The sequence below is a fragment of the Cavia porcellus genome, unplaced genomic scaffold (genome assembly GCF_034190915.1).
Source record: "Cavia porcellus strain 051 isolate PalLab524CR breed Dunkin Hartley unplaced genomic scaffold, mCavPor4.1 scaffold_9, whole genome shotgun sequence".
NCBI classification, from domain to species: domain Eukaryota; kingdom Metazoa; phylum Chordata; class Mammalia; order Rodentia; family Caviidae; genus Cavia; species Cavia porcellus.
Genome location: NW_026947492.1, coordinates 51,744,244 through 51,769,317, shown reverse-complemented (window position 1 = coordinate 51,769,317; position 25,074 = coordinate 51,744,244). Strand labels below are relative to the sequence as shown.

Below are 25,074 nucleotides of genomic sequence, written 5' to 3'. Positions count from 1 at the left end.
GAGGACACAGAAAAGTTTAAACAATCTTTAGGCTGAGGGTTTAGCTCAGTGGCACAAGTGCCTGCCTGGCAAGCATGAAGTCATGAGTTTGATCCAGGGTACAAAAAAAAAAAAAAAAAAAAAAAAGATTTAAGCAGTCTGTAGAATAATTTATACTTTTGAATCCCAGTTATTAAGGCAGGAAATTCTAAAATCAATATCTTAGCTTTTGCTTTGAAAAAATAGAAAACTAAGAGAAAAGCAACTCAAATTAGGTAGAATAAAAGACATAATAAATGGAAATCAATCAAATATATACCAGAAAACAATGAGCAAAATTAACTAATAGAAAATGGATTATGTAAAAAGGTGAATATTTAGTAATATTTAGCTTACTTGACCAAGAAACAAAAAGAAAGAAAACAAATATTACCAAAATCAAGACAGACTAGGTGGTCAATACTACAGACTAAAGAAATTAAAAAGACTGTGATTGAATATTATGAAAAAAAGAAAAAACCCTAACACCAATATATAGGCAACTTGAATAAAATTTACAATTTCCTACTAATACACAATCATAAAAACTGAGTCAATGAGAAAAAAATGCTTCCAAATAATCAAACCTACGTCAAATAATAATACTGAATTAACTTTTAAAAACTTGTAAAAGTTCAGGCCCTAATAGAATAAAATCTATATGAAATCTATACAACCCCAATACCAATAATGATACCAGCTACACATATAATTTCATAAATTTGAGGAAGAAAAGTAGATACCAATTATTTAAAAAGCCATTCTTATTCATAGTAAAGGCACATAAAGATAGGGTAAAGATGTTTGTTCTCACCACTAGTACTCAGTATTTTTCTAAAAACTCTCATAAGTGGAAAAAAATCAATTGGTCAACTAATCAATTAATGAATAGTACATAAGTTACAATGAAATAAATAAAATGCTTTCATCCAATAGTAAATCCGGTAAACAAAAAATCCTAAATAATCTGTAAAATCTCACTACATCATAGACTGCATGACTGATATTTTAAAAATAATTGTTTTACTAAGGTTGCTATCATAAAAATAATACAAAAATCAAAATTTCAATGAGATATAAATGCTTAAAGTATATTTAACGGAAGAAATGAAACACCTATACTTTAAAAAAAATTTTAAATTGCGTAGAGAAATGTAAAAGGACATTTAAGAACTATAATAAAATACTACATGTCAGTACTTAGCACGCTCCTTAAATATAACATTTACATCCAATTAGATAAGTAACCTTAATGCAATTCCCATGAAAATTTAAGGGGCATCGTTTCTCAGTGACAAGATGTTTCTAAAACATATATGGAAAAGGAAAATTAATTTTAAAAAATACACAGAGAGTTCACATTGCTCTCAAATGTTAATATCCTCAAGTAAAAATCTTACATTATATAAAAATTAACTCAAATTGGATGTCAGCTATATAGCTAAAATATGAAATATTGATCTTTTAGAAGAAAACAGGTGAAAAATTATTACTCAGAGCTAGATTTAATTTTTTGGACTTTAAGCCAAAAGCAAATGCATAAAAGTCCTCTTCCAAGTTAAAATAAATGCTAGACCAAAAGCTAAAAAGAAAATAACATTTTAAGTAAAACAATGAATAAGCTGCAAACAGGCCGAAAATATTTATGAATCATATAATCACTAAACGTACTTGATTTGAAATGTATAACAAAATATGTAAACTCAACAGTAAGAAATATACAATTCATTTAGAAAATGGGCAACATACTTAAACAGACATTTTGCCTAAAAGGATAGCATGTAAACACATAAAAATAGGAAATAAATCATTAGGCATGGGAGAAATGCAACTTAAAATCTCAATATATAGAGCTCTCAATATATAGAGCTCGCCCTATACTTGTATTAAATTTTCTGCAATAATGAATACGAATCTATCTATTTGTTCTGTGTTATCAAACCTTTGAGAGTAGAGGTTTTTGAAATAGGTGTTGACAGGGGTGGGGCACTCCAGCCCAAGCCAGCCCCAGGAACTGATGGTGCCTGCTCACCCAAACTCCAGAGGCCCCCAAGCACAGCCATAGCGGGGAGGCCACCCTAGACCTGCCCAGGACCTGCCACGCTGGTCCAGTGCACCAGGAAGTCACAAAGTTCCCTTTCTGAGCTGGCAGGGCGGGTGCTTTCTCCAAGTTAGCTGGATTGGGGGGGGGGGGGCGTGGAGCACTTAACGCCAGACTGCCCAGCCTCTGGAACCAATGGTGCCCGCCCACTTGCCTGCTCAGAATTCAATGTCAGGTTAATTCTAACAGTCATGTTATTTTACATTCCCTCAGTGAGTAAAATCTATGTAATTTATGAGGGTTCTAATTTCTTCTACACTTCTACAATGTTTGCCATTGCCATTATTTTTTTTTTTATTGTAGGTACCTCTGTTCTAGCCAGTGTGACTTGTATAAAATTTGTGAATATTGCAAAAACAGAAATCAGCTTGTTGCCTTTACCAAAACAGTCTGTGGGCACATTAATCTCATGGTTCAGTTTCTCAACGTAATCCTATAGAATTAATATTTAATCAAATAAGTATCTGTAACAAATATTTATACTAGCTTATTTATAATGTCTTAAAACTAAAAGCAACTCAAATGCTCTGCAAAGTATTCATGATTAAGCAAACTGTTATACACTTATACAAGAGAGTCAAGTACAATTAAAAAGGTACTGAATTATTGATATGCACAATAAACTAGGTGGAATACAAGTGCTTTATGCAGAGTAAAAACACTTATTTCATCAGGTCACATATTATAGGATTTCTTGAGCAACTGGTATGGGTCATGTGGAGATACATAAAATATTTGTACAGTGGGCTTTCATAATTTTTTAATGATAATTACATGAGTCTCCACTCGTAAGATTTTATAGGATGACATTACACACACACATACACACACACACACACACACACACACACACAAGCACACAAAGATAGTACATTAAGCTGATTAAATTCAAATAGGTTTTACATGTTATGGTGTTTTATCAATTTCTTGACTTTGATAATTAGTTCATGGCTATGTATTTGCTATATTTGAGAAATCAAAACACAGCATATAGAGAATTTCCATGCTATTTTTACCACTTTACATGACCCTAAAATATTGGAAAATGAAAGCCATTTAAAGTGATAGTGAGATTCCATTATTTACTCACTAGAATATCTCTAAACAAAAGTGACAAAACAAGTACGCAAGTAAAACCCTCAAATATTATTTTTGTTGTTGAAGCAAAGTATAAAATGGAACAACCACTTTGGAATCAGGCATTTTTTGAAATAAACATACACTTTTCATGTAACCTAAAAATCCCATTTCTGAGATTTACCCAAGGAACATGTATAACATAAATGAATCACACAGAAAATATGCATAACATATATGCATCACACAGAGTACATAAGTGAATGTACATAATAGCCAAACGTAAGACAGATAACATTAGGATTACTTTACAATACACACATCCAGTTATCCAGGTGGTTTCTATATACAGATCTATGTACAGATATTGTTCACAAAACCACCTACTTCTCTGATGACTTTTCAGACTTACCATTATCGGACACTATTTAGACTTACAAATTGCTGCTCTGACTTATGACCTGGGGGCAGAGGGATTGGTACATTTCTATACATCTTGTTTATAGAGTGCCTCAGTGTCTTTTCCTACAGTATACCTTGTTTATACTGTGCTATAGCTTATGCTACTGAATAGTGCTATAATCTTATTCCTATTATATATTATACAGAAGAGTTATGCCAATTCAAACAAAGTCATTAATTTGGAGTTTCCTCTGTTTCTTTGTTCTAAATATTGTAATATACATGCTATGTGCAATCCTAAACTAGCAACCAATTCATTAAATGACCAACGGTACTTGCAGGTCCTTAACTCAATCATCAAAGGAGGAAAGTCCATAGTCACTTGTTTTTCATTTCCATATCTTTTTCTGTTACCAATATTTCTGTCTGTATTATTCAGAATCCTTGGTTGCAAATGACAGAAATCTCACTTCAATTAAATTAAACCCAAAACAAAAGCAAATATTCATTTGGCCTCTGCTATTTATCTCTCATCCTTACTAATACAGTAAGAAATTTTTCAGCAACCTCAAATGTTGCTGTAGAGGCCTGAGCATCTTCAACTTCATTTGACCTATGAGAAAATCAAGGCTGGAGATGGACTTAACCTGCCAATACCACTTCCTATATTTCTAAGGTCACTTAGGAATCATAGCCAGGATGAGCCCCAGGACTATGCAGCTCATTAACTTTGTTCTTTCTCTTGAACCAGGCAGATCCTATAGTGCTCAACTAGAATCAAATCTGTTTCCAAAATATTCATATAGATTTGACCTTTCTACTCTATACTAGATATAGAAAGATAAATTTAATCAATACTATATTCATGAATTTATTGCTGTTACTAACCTACCTTTAGAACTACACAGTCAGTCAACATTTCAACTGACTGGAAATCAACATTCATCATGACAGGACAAAATGTCAGAATTTAAACGTACATAGAGGATATGGTCTAATTTGCAATTTCTTCATCTAAGATATTATGATGCATCACTACGCTCATAATTGGTTTGACATTGAATTTCATAACACAAAGCATCTGGGCTCACTCCCATGGTGACCAATGAGAGCAATTTTGGAAGCAGGGACAAATTATCCTAAGAACAACAACAGCTGTCTCTGTGATCTATAAATGTGTCTTCCCCTTTAGCATGGAAGAATATTCATGTCACAGAAAAGACAAGAGCATTGTGGGAGTATGGCCATGGTGGAAAGCCAACTGCTCTCCATTTATCTTTTGGTGGCCAGTGAGCCCTTTCTTAGCGTACAGCTATTCCTTTCCCATTCTTCTGATTAGACATAACTCCATGCTGTAACATGCCTGAGCATTTAACACATTCATCAGTATGTGAAATGCTCCCCTTTCACATGATTTCCCTGTAATCTCAAGGGAAAAGCTTTCACAGACACCAATATCTCAAAAACAAAACAAAACAAAACATGCTGGTAATCAGATTGAGCAACAGGAAGAAAACATAGACTTTTATTTCCTGTTGCCCCATAAACATAAGAAGGTTATCGTGATGGCCTTACTACTTTAAATTCTGATTTAATTTTTTCTTTTAAATTTCACATTCATAAAAGCAAATATAATGCTTCAATTATTAGAAATATTTCTATTACATTTAATTAAAATATTATAAAAACAATTTTGCCATAAAATGTCTGAAATGTGGCTGTGCCTCAGATTTCTCATGGAAGATGCAGAGCAGCTCCTCTAATTGCTCATGAAAGTTACGGCATTGTGTTCCATAACCCCACAGCTATGTCATAAAATATTTGCCACAGATACTGTGCTTTCTGGGCTGTGGTACTGTCTGCATATTTTTTGCTAAATTTAATGAAACACTGAATGTAAATATATTTACTGCTACTTTTCCAGGACTAACATGATTATTTTGATGACTAAGAAACAATTAGTAGATACTTTCTGTCCTTGTCTTGAATTTATCTGTTAAAATTTGAGTTCTTGATAACAAACACTGAAAATGTTTCTCATTGCTTAAGATATAGTCCAAAATTAGAATTTAATCTAAAAATATATGAAATAGACACTTGACATTTGACTATCATGATCCTTTGTCAATATCTTATTCAGAAAAATTCCTGTTTGAAAAAGTGATAAATCTTGTTTATGATTTGATGAACTCAAATGTGTATAAGAAATCTCACAACAATGATGTAGAACAGTTTTATCACTGCAAAATTTGATAATTTTGTAATTACACCTTTGCAAAATATGTAATTTTGACCTTTATATTAAGTTCTTTCATTTTACCAAAATCCCTAGAAATCATTAATTCTTCGTCATTTTCTATAGTTCTAACTTCTGTTTCTACATTAATGTAGTTTCTAATAAGGAATAACATGCTTCTAAACTTCTAAAATATTTTTGCATATGCCAGTAGTTCATTAAGTTTTATTGCTGAGTTGTCTTCCATGTGTAAATATTTACACTTGGTATGTCCTTTTACCATTTTATAGATATTTGATTGTTATTTAGCTTGGGAATATTATGAATAAATCTACTATGGATAATTTAATATGTCCTTGTGCTAAGATATATATTTTAATTCCTCTTCAGTAAATAAATATGAGTGTGGGACAGGATTTAGCTCAGTGTCATAAGTGCTTTCCTGGTAGGTGTGAAGTTGTGAGTTTAATCATTGCTACCAATAAATAAATAAATAAATAAATATGAGTGCAACTACTGGGTATTATTTCATGTACATATCTAAATTTATTTAAAAAATTACACTGTTTTCAAAGTGTCAGTATACATTTGTATCCTTGCTAACAAGGTGTGACATCCATGGTATACTTGGTATTATCAGTGCCTTTAGTTGTAGCTGGTATAGTGGTATTAAAATATCACATTGCAGAAACAGAACCTATTTATCTGTATACAAACTGATGGATTGATAACATTTCCAATCATTGTCTGTGATTTGTAAGGGGTATAATATGGCAGGAATCTGGAACAATATGAATAATTGTTTGAAGTTGTGATTGAGTCGAGACATAAATTTTTACTTGTTTGATGCTAGTTATTAGACTTAAAGAAAGTTCTATCTGAATATAAATGAACATAATTTTACTCTTACACTTATCAATCTTTAAGCTTAATAACAATATCTATTGTCCCACAAAATTACAAGAAACTGTTAACCAGGAAATATAGTTCTAGCTTCAAATTTTTGCCCAAACTTTGGCACAATAGAGAAACTCAGAAAAATTTACACAGTTCACTGGTGATCTTATTAGTATTTAGGTAAGAAGGAACCTTGGAAAAAGCTCCAGCAAGGAAAAAATATTGGGCGCAAACATGAATTTCAAGTTCTTTGAAAACACTTGATACTTGTACTCAAATGGCATAAGCTCCCAAAACTGATACTGTAATTCACCTAAATCATCATCAATAGTTAAAATTTAACATTCTTATCCTCATTGAGTCTCCATGGGAGAAGCATCTCTATTGTAATTAGGTCTACTTTAGAGTGGTTTTACACTAATCTATCAGTATTAGCAATACCTACTAGATTGTCTTTGAGATTCCTAACTCAAAAATGAGCATCTACTTCCAGATTTTTAAAATACAGAATTGGCTTCCTTATTCAAGGGAAATTATATAATTTCAGAAATTCATATATAATCCTAAATGTGTTGCTGTTAAGCAACATTATTAATCAACATTTAGAGATCTCTCTAAGTGAATACATAAGTAGAATATAATTAACCAAATACTATACAGTACACAAAATATCTCAGTTTATTCAAGTATTATTTATAATTTTATGTAGTAGGCAGAGACTTTAGATGCAGACCCAAGATCCTGCAAAATCTTACTAGTTTAAGAATGACGTGTAAAACCTCAGTTTCCTCATCTGTGGTATGAAAATATTTCTAAATTTCTGTTCCTCCAGATCAAAGACTGAGACATAGATTTAATACACAGCATAATATCTAGATTTTAATAGTTATTTAAGCTTTAATTTCTTCCCTTTTTCACTTCCATTTTGTATTACAATGAAGGAACTCATGTGTTATGGTTTGTGTCTAGATGTCCTCTAAAACCTCATGCTATAGGGCTTTTTCAGAAATGGCTAAATTTAGTGTGACTGATTAGTAGTACAATGCTGGGATTAAAGATTATATGATTAAGAGTGGGTGATTCCTAGATCAATGCACTGGTTAGATTGGTACTACCCCAATCCCAGTAGACTGGATACAATATAAGGGACCAAAAGAAGCTTCTCTCTCCATTTTCTTGCTTGTTGTTTTTGCTGTATCCCACCACCATAAACTGTTGCCTCTTTGGCATGTGTCACCTTGCCTTGGAGCCAATCAATTATGAACTGAAACCTCCTCAAACTGTGAGCTAAATAAACTTTTCCCCTTATAACTTTGGGTGTCAGATATTTTATCTCAGCAATGAGAAAAGTAACTAGTACAACATGGAAGGGTTGTTGTTTACTTATTATGTTGCTGTTGAGTACATAATAAAGCCCAAATTGGAACTCAAAGTACCACAGCTAACACTATACTGGTGCTAGTCTGGTTCTTTTACTACTATGAGTCATTACTGTCATCAGTCATATTTATGATGGTTAAACTAGAGGCAAGAATAAGGTATTAAAACAGGACAGTACTGTCAGGAGTTGATGGGTTCTTGAAAAAAATAATACAGAAAAAATAGAATGATTTGATACACTCAAAGAAGATAGGGTATGGCACTTCCAGGAAAACATGACAGACAGATAACAGTAGCCACAGAGAATCTCTGAGACAGCTAGCTTAGAATCCAGGAATGATGCGGTGTGAGGAGTCCTAAGCAAGCAGAGACATACTCTGCTGACCCAAGAATGAATTCAGCTGAGAGAAACCAACTGGAAATGCAATCCCAATGCTATGACAGGAACAGATAAAATCTCAGCGTGGAAGCTGGAACCCGCACCTCTGGAAGCCACGATTTGAATTTCCTGCTGCCGCTGCTGTATCCCAATCGGCACAGCAGGGAGAGAGACGCTTGAAAGCTCTGAGAGCTGGAATCTCAGAGCTTGAAAGCTCTGAGAACTGAACTGTGAACCAAACGGAGTTGAGAGTGAGACTGGCAGGGAGCCCTGCATTGACCTGCGGTGAGTGAGAGGAACAGGCACTTTCATAGACTAGGAGGCTTCAACAGAGGACATTCTGGGACCCAGCAGACTAGCCAGAACAGGACGCTGCACATATTCCCCTCTCAAGTGGGATTAGTGGGGAGCACTTGGCCTGGGTGATGCTGCAGACTAAAATCCAGTAGGCTAGACCAAACCAGGTCCCAGCACCTGGTGGTGCACCCTGGCAGTGAAGCCTTCAGTAGGTTGACCTGGAGGGGTGGGCCCAGCAGAGGCTACCCAGGACTGTATCTCCCTAGTACACTGCAGTGGGCGGGAACATCTAGCCGGCAGATTCAAACAAACTGTAACAGACAAAGAGAAAAAAAAAAAAAAAAAAAAAAAACAAAAAAACGGGTCTCCTATATATGCTTGTATGCAAGGAACAAAAAGGATGGGAAGAGGGAGCAACAAGAAAAGGTCCTCAGTCCCCAATCCTGAGAACACTGATCCAGGAAAGGTAAATGCAAAGGAGAATGAGGACAGAAAACATGCAATATCAGACACGGCACCAATAGACATAAAGCGATATCCCAGTGCCTCATAGACAAGTTCAAAAATGAAGTAATTAATGAAATAAAGCAAAATATAAGTAGAATAGTTAGAGAAATGCTAAGAACAGCCCAAGAAAAAACAGATGGTGGAATGGAAGAACAGAAAAAATGGGAAGAGTTGTTTGATGGAGAAAATAGAGAAAACATAGAATACGTGAAGCAGGTTCAAAGAGATTACCAGGAAACTAAAAACTCTATTGAAAGGTGGCATAACAGCTTGAAAAAACTAAGGATAAATTATCGGAACTGGAGGACTGATTTGTAAGGTGGGAACATGAAATGAAAAACTTCTTAAAAATAACAAGAAAACAGCAATAATACAAAGGCTAGAAGATGATAAGATAATCTATAACTTAAGAATTAAGAATATAAAAGAAAAAGTAGGGACACAAACAAATGAACTACAAAAGCTATTTAGAGAAATAATCCAGGAGAATTTCCCTAATTTAGCAAAAGGTAAAGATACTCAGATGTATGAGGCATACAGGACCCCAGCCACCTACAACCCAAACAGAGATACACCCAGGCATATAATAATCAAAATTCCAGAAATACAATATAAGAACAGAATATTAAAAGCCATCAGAGACAAGAAACAGATCACTTACAAGGAACACCCATCAGAATTACAGCAGACTTCTCACCATAAACCATCAAATCACGAAGAACGTGGGGGGAAATAATTCAACCTTTGAAAGACAATAACCTCCAGCTAAGATTGATATGTCCTGCACAACTGTCCCTAGAAATTGATGGAAAAACAAGGTGCTTCCAAGTAAAGCGGAACTAGGGGAATATGCAACCACCAATTCAGCTCTATAGAGAATACTGCAGGATATTCTAAAAAAGAAAAATACCAAGATCCCAGAAACAGTGGCATAGAGGCCACAATGAATGAAGCAGAAAGCGAAATGAAGAAGACAAACTGACAACTGATGACAGAAAAAGAGCTCACCAGATATGAGGCAGAGAAGGTTGGATGGTAGGAACAGCTATTTTGGAGAAAACAAGACATCATAATAGGTAGTGCTGATTTAATATCATCTTGTTTTAAAGTCCCATAAAGCTTTTTTTCCTCTGTCTCCATCAGTCTTAACATATTGTATCTTATTGGATTTTATTATATGTGATAATATAAACAAAAACTTTTATAGACAAGGAGATTATACAGAAACCCTTGTGTTAGTTGATTCTAAATACCCTGTAATACTGTCATTCTCTTGAATGGTTTTACATTGTCTTGATATGTTTGATGCTACAGTATACAAAGTCATACTCAAAGATTTCAAGGAAAGAGATACTATGGTAACTACTTTTATGTCGGGATTATCTTGTGGTGAAACACTATTTTGCTTAAATGGTTGTGTTTTGACCTGCGCTGTTTTGTTGTTATGCCCTCTTTTATCTCAATCTCCTTTTTTATTATTTACTTTTTCATTTTTATCCTCTTAATTAAGGGAAAAATAAATAAAAAATAGCAGGATATATTATAGTAACCCACTTTGACTTCCTATTAACTTGATTTGAAACGCTGTATTGTTCTCACCATCTCGTTTTGACTGATTTTCCTCTATTCTGTTTTGCTTGATAGTACCAAGTTGGAAAGTATAGGTAACAACTATGAAGACAATAAGATTCATTATGACGCCCATTCTGGTTGACTATTATCTTCTTTTGAAGTCCTGTAATATCTCCAATGTTTTGTTTTTATTGGTTTTTTGTTTACTGTTTTGTTCATTTTTATTATAACTGATGATATATTCTTTTTAAGATAGCAAGAGGCATTATGGTAACCATTGTTGATCACCTTGTATTTTGTTTTTACATCATGTATTATTTCTATCCTTTTGATTTGACTGACTCTGTACTGTTATGTCACATTTGGTTTTACACTCTTCAAAAAAAAGTAATAAGAACTGTGGGAGTAATAAAACCCAGAATGTATAATTGTCATTGTACAAAAGAGAGGAAAAGAAAGTGCTCTAAAGGACATAACTGCATGTATATTTAAGTATATAAGGTAGATAACCATACTACTGAGTTTTGTTGGATCACTGAACAGAACTGTTTACGGTCTCATTGTTTGAATGTCCACACTATATACTTTAATTTTGTAACTTGAACAACTATTTCTAAGATGACAATATGTAATCTATTAACTAGTGATTTCCTACTGTCTATTTTTTCTGAAATTTGGTATAACTTGTACCCTTTTTCTGTTTTTTTTTTCTTTTTTCTCCTTAAATAAAATTTAAAAAAATAAAATAAAATAAAAAAGAAGACAGGGTATGGACATGAAACAGATTTAAATTCTTAAGGAGTCAATGTTTTGAGCCAATTAATCTGAGAGACAGTTATCAGGAAAAATCTCATTTTATAATTGAGAAAATCAGAGGTCATTTTTTCCCATTATCCAGAGTTTTCTTCTGTTAGGGGGTAGATCTAGTTCTTTGATCTTGCATTTTTAATCTATAGATCTTCATGGGTTCTGAAACCACCCCACATACTTTACACACTGTCACAGAAACACATATATGTATTTTAATAATACCTGGGCAATTCCCTTACCTTTGGTCTAAATACTTAAGCTTGAGAACAATAGTGAGGTATAGGGAAGAATATACATTGACTATAACCACATTTGTGTTTTATCACTACCTTTTTGTAGCAGCAATTTAATTAAAATCTCAAAGATTTCGTTTAATCTACTAAAGCTAAGAGTCCATAGGCTTATTCCAAAGACTAAGATTATGAAGACATATAAATCACTGAGTTCATGGCTCACGTAAAGTCATGATTGGTTTTTCATATCACTGTGCTGTGTCAGAATATTGTGAAGCAAGATCTTTAGACTGAAAACTGACTTGCCTATGGTAAGGCATGAGATCTATTCAGGAACTCAGCTTCCCCTCTTAACAAGACAATGTGGTGCTTCCTTTGTAGAGAGGCCATTATATTTTTTAGAAGAAGCTAGCAAGTGAGCATGCCTACTTACTGTTCCCTTCTCCAGAGAGCAGATCTTTCTCTCTAGACTCATTGATCCCCAGGACTGCCCAGACAACCAGGATGCATGGAAACAGAAATGTGTTACTCAGAAAGCAAGACTTGGCTATAAATTTTAGGAAGACTGAAGTTGCAGCAAAGATACTTGAAACAAATGCAGAGTAACAGTGGAAGAAGAAAAATTTTTTTTCATTTTTATCAGAGTGGCATGTTCTAGCATTGGAAATAGAAGGGAAAATAAAATTTTAAGAGCTCGTATTTGTGTGCCATGTTGAAGATACTTAACACATTTTTAACTTAACATTTGTGATAACACAATAAAAGATAATATGAGAAAAGATCATTCCCAATTTTGAAGGGAAAATTGAAATACAGATAACATCACTGTCTTGTATAACAAGGAAGTGGAAACACGTAGATCTGAAAAAATATTTTCTTCTTGCTACATAATGGGACACTTCTGTCACTTGTTTTCCTTGATGAAAAATATGTAACCATAGACACAAAAACTGACCTGAAAAGGAGGTGTGCGAGCAAAGGCCCCAGTAGAAGCAGATGGCCTGTTCAAGTGGGAAAATTTCAGGAGAGTTTAATAAAGGAATCATTTAAAAATACATGGGTATGATTTAGAGAAACCAACAGGGAATGCAGTGTTTAATCAAAGTAACAGTATGGGATCAACTAAGATCCCTGAAGAAGCAAAGGAAGGGAGCAGATACCAGAATATGTAGAAATGCCAAGAAAAGAGAAAAATCCTAGAAAAGTCAAAGCTTCTGTGGATAAATTTGACTCCTACCAACCCTACCTAGTGGGAAGAAAGCACACACCAAGCTCACTTTCCTTCCATCTTCTACTGCTTTCCATTAGTCAAAGCACTTGAAGGTCAGAAAAGCCATCTAAGGCAGCCCAAAATTATCCTGGTAAGATCAAATTGGGGTCATGCAGTTCTAACAGGGTCAGTGCACGTTGTACTAAAGAAAGCCACACTAGTACTCCTATTAGCCCACAGTCCTGGACATTGTTACCTTACCACTCTTCTGAGAAAAGTAGCATCTCTCCTTATTGTTCACTGGCTGCACAAAGCTTTGTTTTTGCTTTAAACTCCTTGGACATTTTTACTATATATATATATATATATATATATATATATATATATCTCCACAAGGAAATTTTAAAAAATAAATTTGAAAGGAAAAGCCTATAAGTCATGATCATACCTCCCCAAGGCAATCTCAGTTAACACTATATTCTCAGCCCCTTTTTCCAAGTATAATTTTGTTAGCTCTAGACTTTTTCCAGATATAATATTATTTGCTTTTTTACATAGTAGAAATGTGAATTATAAGGCTCCATGCAGAGTTATTGAAACGACTATGTTGAGACTCAGCAATCTCCATTTTAACAAGTCTTCCAGGTAATATGATGTTTACTTAAATTTAGGAGCTATTTCTGCAGTCATTATTTTAAGTTCTGACTTTTTACTCAATATTGCCATATTCATACTTTAAGATTATGATTAATACAATCATTTCAATTACTACTTAAGATTTCCTAGGGTAGGTAATTCCCATATACTTCTGATAATACATCCATTTATTTTGTAATACCCCATACAATAGATAATAAATTAAGTGTGGAAAATGTAGGATCAGAATGAAGAATATTCTGCATATTCATTACACATCTTAGTTATTTCTAATTTGTCAACCTTATAGTTTGCTAAACTTAAACCTCTTTTTCAATATGAAATTCTATTCCCCCTGTATTTTAAAGGAACAAAGGAAGGAAAGAACATACAAATTACAATGACTTTTAGCAACCCATACTTCTATTGAAGTAATATCTTTTATTTTTCCCATATTTCTATTCTTTTCTACAAATTCAGCTTCCACAAAATCAGCTATATATATATATAGAAAGTAAAAATGTCCAAGAAGTTTAAAGCAAAAACAAAGCTTTGTGCAGCCAGTGAACATTTTTTCAAAAAAAAAAATGATGGGAAACACGATTGATACAATTGTTCAGCCCTGTTTTTTCCCAGCTCCTCACAGAGAAACTCCTGTGAATGTTAAGAATAAATTTTTCTCTGTTCGTACTAAAATTATCTGGTGCCAGCTATTTGATATAAATTCAGTTTAGCAGTAAACATTTCCATCATTGCTGGTCAGCAATAAACTTTTATTTTTGGTCTAAAGTGTGAGACTTATACGACTATTTTTTTCCAGTGTTATCCTCTGCTAAGATCCCTAGTGTGTGTGCCCATTCCGACAAGCTCATTAATGTCAGTACCCTTATACCAGTGTGGTCAATGATCCAGAATAATTGGTTTGAAGACATGATTTCACAAGACAAAAACTGTGTCAAAAGACAGTGGTCTTCTCAGATGGTGTGTCTTCTTCGGACTAAAGTGTATTTGAGCACATCTGACTTCCCCCTCCATTTTCTGTGAATTTCTACCATATTTTTCAGTTACCTAAAATAGAACTAAATTGTCCTATCAGTGATAATTTAATAATGTTAAATTCCAAAAAAGAAGGGATCAGATCTAGTTATTCTCTTCCCATTACAGGATCATTTGGCATCACATAGAAAAAGTACACAATTTGTTAAACACAAATACACACCACACACACACACACACACACACACACACACACACACACATTTTTCTTTTCCTCCAATAGTGGTGATTTTACTTAATTACAGCCACTGAGAAGGGATACTCCAGTATAAACACATATAATTCTGGAAGATATGATATCTGATCCCAGAGACATAAGTAGAAACTAAAAATTTAAAGAGCAGTTTGCCTACATTATAAATGCAATCCCCCAAGATACCCATTTTTTTCTAATTTTCAAAAGTCAGAAATTATCATTTCAATTTTATTGCTTAGAAACAATATGTGAGGCTTTTAAATATCAAAGAGAAACTACTAGTAAACAACAGATATACAGTATGTGATTAAAAAGTAGTATTTATTCTTTTCTTTTTTATTCCTTCTGACATCTTATTTTCTTGATGTTCTTTTAAGTTTGTATCATAATATTTACTCCCAATTTGGCTCAAGATTTCCCTTTATCTTACTTTTATTAGCAATGTCATATTTAAAAATCTTCTCTTTTTCAACTTTTTATTTTGAAGTATTTATATATTCACAGATATTTGCAAAAATAGAACAAACATGTCTTATCTTTCTCCCAGTGTACTGCAATGCTTCTATCTTACATAACTGCAGTCCAATATCAAAACCAAGAAATAGATGTTGGCCTTATGGGAATAGATGGACATTCTTTGTGGGTTTTTATGTATTTATTTTTTGACCGGAGATCGAACTCATGACCTAGTGTTTTCCAGTCTGGCACTGACTCTGCTGAGCTAAATTCCCAGCCCTTAGATGTGCATCCGATTCTGTCATTTTATGACATATTTAGATTCACACAACCACCATAGCAATCAAGATCTAGAAATAGTTTGTCACTGCAAAGATTGCCCTTGTGTTACACTTTTACAGCCATGTGAACCTCTTTCTCAAGTCCCTAATCATTGGAAACCACTACTTTGTTCATTGTCATTAAGGTAACACCATTTTGAGAATGTTTACAGACACAGTATCACAGAGTCAGATAATCTTTTCTGATTGTTGTATTTTATTCAGCACAATACCATTTTTCAAATTTTATTTTTAGCTTTTATTATCAATTTGCTTGAATTGTTTTTATTGATAGACAGTATTTTTCATTTTTTAGTCAATTTTAATTTTTTTTCTTTTCAAAATTCTGCAACTTTTAAGATTAAAAAAATACTTGTCCTTCCAACTTTTTGGTAAATACTTTTCTTGAAGCTCTTTTATGTTTATTTGTTGTTTTATGTAACTAGAGAATTTGGAACTTTATAAATTATTGTATAATACTTTCCTAATTGTTGTACTTTGGCATAACTGACGCCATCTTGAGCCCTGCATTTAAGTAGTGCCCTGTATTTGACCCAGGAAAATGGACAATTACTCAGGTTATAAGTCCCATGAGAAAAACAGAATGAGATATACTCACAGTAGAAAAGGTAACCTGCTCAACAAATGAAGCAGGATACAGATGTCAACCAAAAATTAATGTAAGACTGTAACTAAATTGTTTCCAACAGAATGTCATTTGTGATTCTCTCTTTTAAAAGCTCTGTAACTTTCCAATTCGATGCCACTTGTTTGGACTCTAAAACGAGGGGGTCTGCATACGAGTAGCCCTGAGCTCAGTTAATTAAATTCCAAATTTATCAGTTTGGCTGCTTGCATTCCTGTATTGTTGTTCACAAATCCACCTCACTAATATGTAAACAAATTATCCAAATACCTTATTAAAAATAGTTTCTTGTTCCTCATTTTTAAGGTAGTCAGTCACGCCTTCTCTGTTACATATGTTCAGCTTTAGAAACAAAAAGTCAATGCCATGGAGGTTGAAATTACATTGTGTTTTTGTGTATATTAGTTCTACCAGTAGGTTTACCTTTTTTTATAATCAGGTTTGTCAAACATCACAGGCATTGAAAATAAGTCAGAGCAACCTTGGGTTCCTGTCCCAGATAGCACCAGAAATCAACAGATAAAACACCTAAGTATGTTTGAAGTGTGAGGAATAGTACATATCTAGTGAAAATATATTATTTTTCCATTTGGAATATTTCTGCAATGGCAAGCAGAAACACCAAAACAACACCCAGGATCTGGAGGTAGCTTCATATAAATGAGTCCATGAGCACTGACAGGGATCATTCCCAGAATATTAGGCCTTATATGAGATAAACAAGCAGATAGTACAGAGGCAGAATGTCTCCTCAGTTAGGGATTAGCTTATTCAATGTGCATCACAATGACCAGCAATGCATCACACTGAGCAGACGTTAATAAGAGACAGCAGCACCTGGAACAGGAACTATTACTTGAGCAGCTAAGACACTGAAGTATACTGGCTGGGAGTGGCTTTTTCTGCTATATTTCAGAGTTTAATTATTGAAGTAAATATTTATGGAAAAATCAACTTGTAAAATTAAGTCTTCACCTTCTAAGACCCAACTCAAACATAAGTTCTTCAGTGAGTTAACAGTATCCTTTCCGTCTCTTCACGTGTTCTGCCTAGATTACCAGATAAGACATCAAAGAGTAAGTTGGGAAACTGGTTGAGAGACAAGAGGAAGTCTAAAGGACATCGGTACCTAGGATGGCTGAAGAACTATTTCCCAGTATTACACAGGATTTATACAGAAATTTGTCTGACATGGCAATTCTAGAATTACAATCAACCGATCAATCAATAAGTAAATGTTTTGTTCAAATAAAAGAAAGTGAAAGACTGTGAATGAGAGCAGAGGTGATTATAGTTGTGTGGACCTGTACCACGAGGGCAGAAGAGGCTTCCTTGATAACCCTTACCCTCATTGACCCTTACAGTCGTTCCCTATGTGTAGGTCCATAATAGTGTTAATTTTTCCCCGGTAAATAAACCAGCCATATGAAATAATATGCACTCTATATTTGATTCTTTGGATCAACAATCAGAGAATAGTTCTACTGGTGAAATGAAGAGGTAAAATTCTCTCACAGAATACTTCCCTTGTTGCCTAATGGAGTAATTATGAAACCAACATATTTTGCAGTGGTTCCGTAGTACTGACCCACTAAGATATTATTAACCACAAATTCTGTCTGTCCCAATAAGTTACTGTGAAAAGCAACTCTTTTCATGGACTCTTAGAATTTATCTCTTTTATCTTCACAGTCTAAAGCAGTTTGCTGATACTTGGGTAGTAATATTTATCACATTATTTTCTTAAAATTTGGATATGCCATTCTTTCCTCCCTTCTGTAAATAAAAGATAATCCTAAATGTAGAAGAAATAATTTACTATCATTGTATCTTCAATACTTATTCTAGTACCTATGATTCAAAAGTGTTTTGAGAAAATTAAATTGTATTCAAGAAATCATAAATACTTAAACTGTATCAGGGAGCATGCATATTATTACCTCAATACTAATACGAAATGATAAAGGACATAGTCTTTGGATTATAAAGACCAGAGACTGAAGTTTTGATTTACTACTATTTTCCTTTGTAGGACTGAAAAAGTTTTCTAAACCCCTCTAACTATGAGTCTCTTCGTCCATAAAATAGGATTTAATAGTTGGATTTATACAATGGGGATGATGAAGATAATAAAAAGAATTCATAAAATATGTTTTAACAGTGTCTATAGTATAATCAGTAGCCAATAAAGATTAGTAATTCTCTAGTTAGTAAAAGAAAACTATGATAGAAACCCTGTTAGTCCACTTCTGAAGTGTAGATTCAATTTAATTACAGAAATTAAACAATTGTTACTGTAACTTTATTCAAGCTCAGGAAATGACTTGGCAGTTATGTTTTAGGCTAAAGAATAGTATTTAAGTGAATTCTCAAGTCGACCTCTGGAGAATTGATTGTGAACTTCTCTCTTGACATGATGGCTAAATAAACAATTACTTATTAACTGCCGCCTGGAGGTTCCCTTTTTAATCTCCTGAACAGCGATAAAGTGAAGATCTGATTTGGAGATTTAAAATCAGGCTCTAGACAATTTGCAGCAAAGGTGAGAAAGATACAGGAAACAGGGAGGCTTGGGTCAAATGGCAAAAACACAATTTAGTTGTTTAGCAAGAAGAAGGGCTGAAGAGAAATTTTTGAGGCTAAATATGCTCAGAACAATTTAGCCCCCACAGATGGATGACTGCATCACTACTCAATAGAATTTAATGGTTTTCTCCTGAAGGGCACTAGAAAAGGACCTTTTCCTGGCTTGCTCCTTTCTTTCTATTGCGAGAGTCGCACCCTGATTCCTGTGTATTTATTACTGACTATGTGCTACTCAAGTGATGCATACTTTTCAAGGGTTGTGGAGGAGGGAGATGTTTTAATGACAATCATCACTGCACATTTGGATGAAAACAAAATCCTGAGTGCTAAAACCCTCTTAAATACCAAGACACAGGTGGAAATATGTCACAGTATGACCCAGAACAAGTACTTGCATGACTCTGACTCCTACCTTATTTGTAAGATTGAAATAAAAGCATCAACCACAGGAGAGTATAAGTAGTCTAAACAGGGCCAGGGGATCACAGTTTCCTTACACTCACACCCACTATAGTTAAAATTCATGCCCTGGAAATCTCAAAGAACTGACAATAAAACACTGAACAAAAATAATTCATAAAGTATGTGTTAACAGTGTCTAAAGTATAGTAAGTAGTCAATAAATATTAGTAATTCTCTAGTTATTAAAAGGAAACTGTGATAGAAACCCTGTTAGTCCACTTCTGAAGTTTAGATTCAGAAGTGCTTAAGGATGGTTTATTAAATGATGTCATTAGGTTGTCTAGCACCTTGAAAACCTATTTCTCAATCTTGTTTGCAATACTTTTTCCACATTCAACAGAAAATTCTACTGTTTGATCTCAGTCCTGTGGTTTCCTGCCAAATCCACACTCCAACAAAAGGGTGAAGATGAATACAGACTCTGAAATACTCCCTCACTGTCTTTGCATCATCTTCTTCAAGTATGAGTATCTGATAATTCCTTTTCATTTAATCTAAGACTGACAATGTCATTGTTTTGTAAATGGTTACCTATGTGAGGCAATGACCCGGCTTTCCCTATAGCATGGTGACCAAGACAACTGCTCAGTATTTCTTGTATTCAGCACAGCACAAATGACAAAAACAAAAAACATACCCTATTACTTAAAAAATCAACATCTTCCTCTCAAGTAGTCCAGAATATTTGTTCAATATGTGATGAGCATCACATACGCTAGATAGCTTACATGTAGCCACTATCAATGATGCTTGACGAACTTAAGATTTAAGTATTGTACAATGACATTAGCTAAGATTTTTGAAATATATCTTAATTTTTCTATTTCTGGAAAAGTAATCCTCCTCAGGAACTCAAAATAAGTGGTTGTGTAGGAGTGGAGGTAATTCTTTTTAGCACTGCTTCATTTTTATGCAGCTAAACACACTATCATGGAAGAAGAATGCCTCCCTAAAAATGTTGCTGAATGAATTAGATTTCCATTCGAATTGTACTGCCCTTTCCTGGTGTTAGGAAATTACTGAGGTAAACATAAATGTTTAAGGCCTGCTCCACACCCAGTCATGTGGTCAGGAAGCAGACAGTGTGCAGCAGGCACCAGCCCTCCCTGGTATGTGCCAGGAGAAGAGCCCACACTGGAGGAATGACTCAATCTTGCTCCCCAATCTTTGGGAGCCAGAATTTACATTGTTCATGAGAAAGACTATATTTGGTCCAAACAAAGCATTTCTGTCACCAACAGTGTTTGAATGTCATTGGGTTGACTGCAGTACTATAACATTTGAATATATTTTCTTTCCGTTACCACTAGGAACTCCACGTTTAACACAAAGTGTCCGTGTTTTGTTAGCATAGTAAGCCTAGGTTCATGTATTATACAACAATGATAGTAACTCAGGCTTCTGTTAAAATCATTTTAATGTCAGAATGTTATCCTTTTTCTTTTCTGTCAAATAAATTTGTAAGTAAGAGGGTTGAAGGGAGAGGAGTAGAATGAGAAAACAAAAGAAGTATCAAAATATACCATGTGCAGATGCAAATTCACTATGATGAATGTGATCAATATGTATACCTAAATTGTATTAATAAACTTAATAAAAAATGATATACTTTTTTAGTATTTGGCAATATCATTCCATCATTTCATTTATATTTAAACCAAACACTTGTAAAATATCAGAACTTATATATTCTGTTCCTACAATATAATCTTCTAAAAATTTGACTTATTTTTCAGTCTCTGAAAAATTACATTTTTCACAATTTTTTTCCATTTGTGTTCCACTCAGGATTCAAATACTTTTAATCTCTTAGATGTTGGTAATCTCAAAACTTGGAAAGCATGACTTGTCTGCACCAGGATACTGTGCAATGCTCCAAACTGAATGGCTGCACAGATCACAGCCCCTTTGTCATTCCTATTAATATAACCACATTGCTAAGAATATACTGTTCATCTTCCAAAGTAATAACTTTTCTTTCAAGTATTTTTCTGCCTATCAGCCACAGGAGAACACCTAACGCCTGTGTTCCCCATCTGAAACACCAAGTTGTTAACAAGCCACATAGGCCCACACAGACACTGCCTATATATTTTGTCTCGGGTGCTCTTCCTTCATTTTCAAAAACAGGAGCATACTATGTTTCAATCTTATTCTTTCTCTTCTCTTGCTTCCATCCAGGGCAACACACCATCTTGTGTCTGACTCAGACTAATCTTTCATCTGTTTTATAAAGACCCTTGTAATATTATCAAGATTATCTGGTTAATTCAGGAAAATCTCCCCATTTTGATATCCTTAAATAGACTGGATCTGGAAAGTATTTTTGCATTAAGGTACATGAATACTGACTGCTTCTGAAGTTTAGGAGGTGACTACCTTTAGAGAAACACCATTCTGCCTATCATACACATCTAATAGTTATCCACAGTTATTTCTCCTGGTAATGAACATACGGTTAGGAGATATATCCACAACAATTTTTGTTTCACAACTTTGATTCTTCTTATTCCTTCCAACCAAATTAGAAAAACAAAGCACATGCACTGAAACACTCATTATATAAATGGCTGGTATTGCTGAAAATAATTAAAACAAAACAACAAAAACACCAAAGAAGTACAGAGTTATTGGTTCCCATCATTAATGAATATAACTTTCTAATTTGAACAAACCAGAAGAAAATCAAATCTTGGTTATTAATAATAAATATGCACCAGGTGAAACAAAGATTAATTCTAATTTTTACAACCATTTATATGTGCTCTGCATGAATGACTTGTAATTGAAATCACAGTATTAAATCACGAAAAATAAGTATATTTTTATTGATTTCCTCTGCTTTGCTTTGTCTTTAATTCACTTTCTCCAACTAACAGAAAACTATATATAGTTTGATTGTATACAGTTGTAACACCATATACCTTCTCTCCTGGTCCAAGAGTATTTACATTCTGAATTGAATAATGATTTTAGCTACAGGAATCTTGCTTCATGCAATACGCACAACAGTCATTATGCCGGTATATTACACTAATTAGTATCATACTGACAAAACCTGGAAACCAATAAGGTACCAGTTATCACAGGCTAATCCTATGAAAATTTAAAAATATGCCTTTTTTGGATAAGTTTTGCTGCATATCCAATAATTTAGACTAGAATTTATTTACATAGTTTATGGCTAAGAAAGTGGAACTACACTTAGTGAATCCCTGGATTTTAGAGGAAACACATGACACACACGACTGTTTCACTAGTCTAGCATCGTAGTTAAGCTTGCAGGGACCCTCAAAGCCAAAGGTCTTCACTTCTTCACATTGCAACCCAAGCAGCTTGAGGATTTGTCCCTTGTAATTCAGAGGACCCTATAATGTTAGGAATATCTCCAGGAATTTAAAATAATCTGAATTTTATGTCACGTGTCTTTAGGAGAGTTGCAGGAAGGCCTCTCAGGTTTTCAAGTTAAATTATCTTTAGAAAGTCTACATACAGAGAAAAATATATTAGATTAATACTCAATTGTAGAGACTAAATTCCTGATTATAGCATACTAAATTACTGTGGTGAGCTAGCTATCATAGTCTGTATAGTACTTGATCATATAGCTAAAATACAAGAATGCTAAATTAAGCTTTATCACTAACTGCATCACATATTGTCTCTAGGCCTAACATCATACCTTCTTCTTTTAAGAACAAGCACTTACATGACCATCAGGTTTCCTTCCACTTGCTATCACAATCTAGTAAACATCTATGTGTCTAATGTGTCTATCATTTCCAGTTACAATTTACCTGAGACACAAAAAGAATCAAGCACACAGATCACTTTGCATAATGTCCTAGCAAAAATGAAATTAGAGTTCTAGATTTTATTACTGTATTGTCCCACCTAAAGGCTCTTGGTGAAAGTGAAACTTCTGGTAATACTTCTCTGTACAATCTATCCTACTTAGAATCCTTCAGGTCTAATGACAAAGATGTTGAGTTTAAGTATGTGGGAGAACCTCTCAGGATAGATTCAAATGTGATCAAATATGAATTCCATATGAATATTCTTGAAAGAATAATCATTGTGAAAGTTTGGAAGTTTTATTTGGTAAATAAAATGATCCATGTGATACAATTAAGTGATTTTCTTCCCTAATATGCCACTGATTGAACAAAATGTTTTGGTTAAATGGATCATGAGTTTTAAATCAATGGAATATCCTGGAGAGCAAAAATCTGACATGTAATCTTCACTAAATTAACAATAAGAATCCCCCCATGCCCATAGCTGGCCATGGAAATGTAGCAATAAACTACAGATCTCAGGGACACAAAATAGCATTAACTTTTACTAATTTATGTGTAGGTTAATTAAGTTTCCACTGTTTTAACTGACTTAGCTATGGAATTTTACAAAGCTAAAACCTGAGTTCATATTTGTTCTGTCTTCCATTTTCTAGCCTAGTGGCTAAATAAGGGGCATTCTTTATGCATTAAAAATCAATGTAAGAAGGTCACGCTAACCTTTGCAGCCACAATTTACTGTGTGCCAAAATCATCACTGCTAACACATCATTGTCACAAAAAAGAGCATGGCCAAAACCAAAATTAAAAGGTAAGGAAGTATTCTCCCTCTCTCCAAAGGGCTAGGGGAAAACTGAGGATGCATAATATTGTTAGAGGGTATGAAGAATTGGAATTAACAATTACTTTTGTCACAGGTGCCACATCTAAGTACAAAACCCATTTACATATGGTCTGTCAGTTGGACTCTGTTTAATCTCTTTTTTCATGCCCAGGAAATGCAATTTGGAATCACTAGAATGTCACTTATTCTGGATTTGCATTTATTGCAGTTTTCTTTCATTCAAGTTTCTACTGGAACCATTTGTAGATGTATAAATTTCTGATAAAAATAACTATATGACTGGTAGTAATCATTACTGTATAATTACTAATAATTAAGCTGTCCAACCCCAAAAAATATCAAAAAAAGATTTAAAGAAAAAATTACTTGTATCATACAACAAAAATCTAAAATTCAAGCTGCCAATTCTACTGCAGCCATTCCACAAATCTAATAGGAATCAAATATCATCTGTAGTTCAGCGCTATCATTTTACCAATTCAGCTTCAATTCTTGTCATTCTGTTTAAAATAGTTTCTCTTTGCAAGGATTTTTCTTTAATGCAAAATAAAAGAATTTGCTCCTCAGGAACTTCTGCCAAAATCTCATTTGTTAAAATTTTTATAGGATCACATTTAGGTTCAAGATATCTAGAAAAAAGGCAAAAGTCTGCCAGGGCTCCTTCTCACTGGCTCACCAGATCTGATTAATGCATACCTTCAACAGTTGTCTGCTCTGAATTCATGTCAAGTGACTAACTGCCATTCTAGCAGTGTGGAGAAGTGAGATCTTTAGAGGTGTCAGGTCACCACTTCACCATCAGGAACAGACTAATCTCTTGTCTCAGGGATGATTTCTCCCAAGTTACCATTTTTTCTAATTAACTTCTCTTTGTCTTTCCACACAGGGTGCCTCTTGCTATAGGAATGAGGTAATAAGAAGGTTCTTCTCAACATTATTATGAGACGTTGGGCTTC

At 33.9% G+C, this 25,074-nt stretch overlaps 1 long non-coding RNA gene across 1 annotated transcript in view; it reads right to left on the bottom strand.

Annotated features, from left to right (window-relative positions):
* LOC134477562 (uncharacterized) overlaps positions 1–25,074 on the bottom strand; it is a 113,598-nt gene that overhangs the window by 87,145 nt on the left and 1,379 nt on the right. The gene's annotated exons all lie outside the window — the stretch shown is intronic.